The sequence below is a fragment of the Sinocyclocheilus rhinocerous genome, unplaced genomic scaffold (assembly GCF_001515625.1).
Source record: "Sinocyclocheilus rhinocerous isolate Xijiao unplaced genomic scaffold, SAMN03320098_v1.1 scaffold2670, whole genome shotgun sequence".
In the NCBI taxonomy this organism is placed as follows: Eukaryota; Metazoa; Chordata; class Actinopteri; order Cypriniformes; family Cyprinidae; genus Sinocyclocheilus; species Sinocyclocheilus rhinocerous.
The window spans coordinates 504,396-509,943 of NW_015647012.1; the positions used below are offsets into that span (position 1 = coordinate 504,396).

The following is a 5,548-nucleotide window of genomic DNA, read 5'->3' on the forward strand; positions in this document are numbered from 1 at the left end:
GTGACGGTTTAGCTTATGAATATTAATTACGCAACGCGACGCACGCCCAGTAGGGCTAAGTGATTTGCTGAAACAAATATGCGCGAGACAGTTGAATATAAATTAGGTTATGTGACTGGACGCTCCGGAAAGTTTGCTTAACAACGTCAGCACGCTTGAATTAATATTCATAACTCTGTCCTTAGCCGTAGTAGGTTGTACAAACTCCGTCCCGTCCAGTGAGATGTTTGAAGGAGTGCGTCTTTATAGTTCTATGGTGGGATATGAGATGGCTCTCCCATGTGGAGAAAAATGGACAATGCACTCCCTCTTGTACAGCCTCAGTTGCGCAAAGTGCCACTTTCGGTAATAGCCATATACAAGACATTTAAGATATATTACAGTTGTATGAATTGCACAGCAGCTTTACTTCCGTCTTCAGTTGTAAGAAAGGTGGTAAACCGTTGAGTTTTAATATAATAGAGTCTCGTCTCGATGGACATTAGTCGCGAAATTGTATTTGTAACAGGTAGGTTCATCTGTGTTGGTTATTGCAATAGTTTCGCTGTGTAAATATAAAGAAAGTGTTGCCTAAATCGTAAACTCTGTATGTCACACGTGGTTTATGTATTTATTTTACTAGGCTTTGGTCCTTTCCGACAATATGTTGTGAATCCAAGTTGGGAGGCAGCTAAGTACTAGCCATTTTTGATAAGCAGGTGTTGGTCATGTCTAGACCCTTTTAAAATAACTTTAATGCTTATTGAATTCTGAAGTGTGTTTGGGCAATATGGCCAAATTAAAGGAGTAATCAACCCATTCGAATCACGTATTTTTTTAACTTCTTAAGTGAAGAAAACAAAAGGCACCACTTTTAATTACTTTAATTGTGCATTTGTCTTTTTTGTAGCTTACGTTTTAACAAAATGCTAATTTAAGGTGAACTGTTCCTAGAATACAAAGTATTTTAAACTGATGTACATGGTATATAAATGTACTTACAATTTCATGTACTGTAAAGTCATTATAACGTCTCATCAGTCAGATGGACCCATTATGGCCACACTTTGTTATTCAAGCAGGGTTTGAAGATGGCAGGACTTGGATTGGGTTTAGAAGTCTATATTAAGGAGATTCCCGTCAGTTATGCAAAATCCCAACAAGTCCTTGATGATATATGGCAGACGATGACTCCAAAGGTAACGTTAAACAGGTAAACTAATATTTAAACACAGACCAGACTTCATAACAGAGGAGGGATTACTAGATGCTTTGTTAAATATTTTGAGATGACATATCTTAAAACTAAACGTATTCTTGTTACTTTTGATACAAAATAGTGATACAGACATTTTCTTTTTGTGATGGGCAGGTTGTTATCCATTTGGGCATAGCTCCAGGAGCCAAATGCATCACACTGGAGCAAACAGGAAAGAACCACTGCTACAAAGACAGGGATGTGAGTGGTCTGTGCCCTGATCATCACTGCTGCATTGATGAAGGACCAGAACGACTGGACTCCCATCATAGACATGAGGTCCCTTAGCAAGCATTTAAAAAAAAGTACAGGGCTTGATGTCATCTACTCCAGGGACGCTGGGAGGTAATAAGAAAAATATTATTTATCTATAAAAGATAATTGTGTTCATTTAAGGTCCTGTACAATTAATTCAACAAATTATTGAGTTTATTTGCTACTTTAATTTGTGAATATTGTCGTTAAGCTAACAAATGTTGAAATAGCGTGCATACAGTATACTAAAGCAAGTTAACAACCTGCAGGTACCTGTGTGATTTTGTATACTACTATTCGCTGTACCATGGGCAGGGAAAGGCTGCGCTGATCCATGTGCCAGCCTCAGGCAGCCTGGCAAGCCCAGAGAAACTGGTACCCCAACTCCAGACCATCATCCAGGCTCTGTTACGCCAGCTGGACTGCCCTGAACATACAACCTCCGGGTATGTGGACAGCAAACCGGTAGAAAACACTGAAGAAAAAATTCTCCACAAAACATGATCCTAACACAGATTACATAGCAGAAATGCAATAAGTGACACTCAACACAGGCCTTCAGACTCATTCTTTTTTTTTTTATTCAAAATTTAAGAAAAAAAAGAAAATACATGAAAATTCTTCAGATATACATTAAGCCAATGGCATGTAAAAAGTCTACCGTCTCAACTGGAGGTGAGGAGAAAACTGAAAAACAGGAGGCCTTAGATACATAACTTACAAGAAGATGAGAGTACCAGCCAAGCTGTTTCACCATCAGTTTCTACCAATCAATGCAATGACAGAGAGATTTTTATTTTTCCTCCTTTTTTTTTGTGAAAGGAAAATAAAAAAGTGTTATTAAACTCTTTTCAGTACAGTAGATCAAGGCCCCTTTTGAAATTTGTCGGAATGCCAAGCAAAAACAACAGTGCCTGGGAAATGATGTCTGTGAAACCTCAAGCTCATTATTGCAATTAAAATGCATACATGCATCTTTTCTAAACCTGAGGTTTTGCATTATGAAGAAATATAATAAAATAATAATAGTTCTTATGATAGTTGAGGGAATTTTTTTTTTCAGTCAATCTACCTTCAGGTTTGCAGAGAACTTGCATTGCAACATAAGCTATTTCTACTGTAAACTCGTCTCTTTTTATTTTAAATTCTAGTCATGTTCTCTCTCTGTATCATGACTACCCGTAATCTACTGGACATCGCTGTCCTATTTGTGTCTGTGTATATGTGTGTTTCTGTAGATCTGTAACCTACTGGTAACTAAGTAACCGTGGCAGCATTCAATGAAAACTGACATTCACTTTGCAACAGGCCAATGCTTTTGTCCATATTCCTTACAGGAAGAAAAAAAGAAACAGAAATAAATAGTGATATCTATTATTTTCCCATTATAAACACATCAAAATCTTAATCACTACATCTACATGTGATACACTCCCAACCCATATACATACGCAACAATACAAGCACAAGGGCTTTTATAGAATGGTTATTTTGATCATCTTGTACCACACAGAATAATATTCTTTTCTAACAATGTGCCTCTCAGCATCCCGACCAGGTCTCTTCCTACTAGTACCTTCATTTCTGACCCCTGGAGTTCAAAAGATCCAAAATATTAAAGTCAAAGAACATTTGAAGTGCCATGAAACAGAACGACCAGGGGCTGTAAGACCGTGACTTTCTCTGAATCCACTTTGCATTTTAATCGTCTGACCCATCACTTTTCAGCGGTTGTTTGGAGAAAGAAAGCAAGCATGTTGGTTAGATCCACCACCTACCCAATGCTATTGGCAAGACTATTTGTAGTCTCCGTAAAGCAGCATGTTGTCAGCAGCAGTAGAAAAGAGAGGCAAAACGACAGCCCTTTTTCTCTCTGGAGAATGATGTCGATGAATATGCTGACAACAACTGGCCCTTTATACATGGTCTGTAATGCATCTGACCAAAAAAATCAGCTGGAATGTTTTTCCAGGTAGGTTTATGAGAAGGGAAAAAATCCACTGGTTTGTTGTAAGAAAGTGTTATGAAATCCACATTATGCATTCAATCGTTATGCCAAAAGGTATTAGAGCAGACTGCAGAAAAAGAGAAGGATGATTCCATTGTAATAGAAACAGTGGTATTTATGAACCAGGTGTAGTTATCAGTGTGCATTAAAGTCACCTTCAATTATAGGCCATTGACAAAAGTAGGAGAACGACATTTTTGTGCAAAAGCACAGTGTGTCTGAGAAAGGCATGCTGGGAAACAGGATGTCCAGTGCCATGATCTGTCGATGCTGCAGATGAATTCTTACTGAACAAGATCATGTAAGCTAATGGAATTGAATGGAAACAATATCATGAGTTTTTCTTGTTCTACATCCAATCCTCTACGCCTCAGCAGTACTTTATAATGATGTAATGTTAATTGCATGAATTATACTTCATGTGACACTTTTCTTTCTGCAACTGTTTTAAAAATTAAAGCCATTGTTTTTTCAAAAGATGATTGAAGATTACCATTGAAGTTTAACTCGCATAGCAAGTAACTCAATGTGAGGATAATTTATTTGCTAGCATATGCCCCCTTTACTTAAGATATGCTTTCCTAAACCTTTATGAACGGTTTAATCGATTAGACGGTGGATAAGAGGAGATCACTGAAGAAGAATATTAAATACAAAAGAAAACACTGATAGCAACTATGTTTATCTCTATGGTCCATCGTGATGAAACCATCTGGTGAATTAGGTATTTTAATATGATTATTTAAAAAGTATTGCAGCATGATTGAAATCAGTGGTATTTTTGTGTTGCTGGGCATGTGATAAGGGATGCAAGAGACACACCATTAGGAATCCCATAGGCATGTTAGCTCACACCATGACTTCCTCTCTCCATTCCTGGAAGCTTGTGCTCTGTGGTGCTTAAAGATTTAAAAAAAAATTTTTTTTTAAATCAGAGACAAGACAGACAGAGGATGATAATGTGTCCTCTACAGGAAAAAAAGCGAGATGTACTTTATCAATTCATCACTTACACATTTAAAATAAAAGAGAATGAGGTAGATAGATGCTGAAGGAAATGAAAAAAGAAAGTCCCCCAGTCATGACATCATGGAAAATGCATCTAGAATTCAGACTTTATACTAAATCATAAGGGCATCTGTACAGTGATTTCAACTGGTATCACCAAAAAGAAAGGGAAATAAATACCCCTTTAAAGGGGGAAAATAACCTTCTATGACAGGATAAATAAGTTCTGGGTAACGTTCCCAAATGCACATGGAGAAATCCTTCAAAATAAAACTTTTTAAAGCCAACTAGCCAGGGAACCCTACTGTTTTATTTAGCATTCTTTGAGGAAACCGATCACTTTTCTGAAGTTGAACCCGTTCTTATTTGGTTACAGATGGCGTATTTCATCGGGAAGGTTAGTGCTCATTCCATGGATTGACATGGAAGTCGACATGGGTCGCGCATGACGCCAAAGTAGAGATTATGAATGTATTTTGTTTGGAGGTATTACATGCTGGTTGGGGTATGCGAGACAAATTAAGCCCTGTTAGTTACTATTCAATTACATGGATGGGTTACAAAAATAGTCTAGGAGGGTAAAGAAATATAAATGAAACCTTCTATGATGACGCCTGGCAGGAGGCATGAGCACGGACACTGTAAGTAGAGGCCGGCAACCTAAAAAGCCGAGGTGGAATCAGCTATGATGAGAATGTCTGAAAAAACAAAACCATAACATTAACCTGAGATTGAGCTGCACCTCATGAGCAGGTGCAATGGTAGACAACTGTATCAAGGGTGCCTAAAGTTCACATGCAGAGCTAGAGAGTTTGTTGTAAATAATAATAATAATAATAATAATAATAATGAGTTAAAAAAACACAAGGCAATGGACATGTGGCAATGCAGTCAACCTCTTAGGGAGAAAAAAAAAATTAAATTGCTACTCTTTTTTTTTTTTGCAAGAAGAGTATAAAGCACAAGAAAATGGACTGTAGTGGAGATATCATAAAATATTAAACCTGAAGGAATTCTTTTACACACATATATATACCTGC

At 37.3% G+C, this 5,548-nt stretch overlaps 1 pseudogene; it reads left to right on the forward strand.

Moving 5' to 3' along the window:
- Window positions 1-210: 210 nt before the first annotated feature.
- On the forward strand, window positions 211-2,749 carry LOC107708212 (pyroglutamyl-peptidase 1-like protein; annotated as a pseudogene).
- Window positions 2,750-5,548: the final 2,799 nt, after the last annotated feature.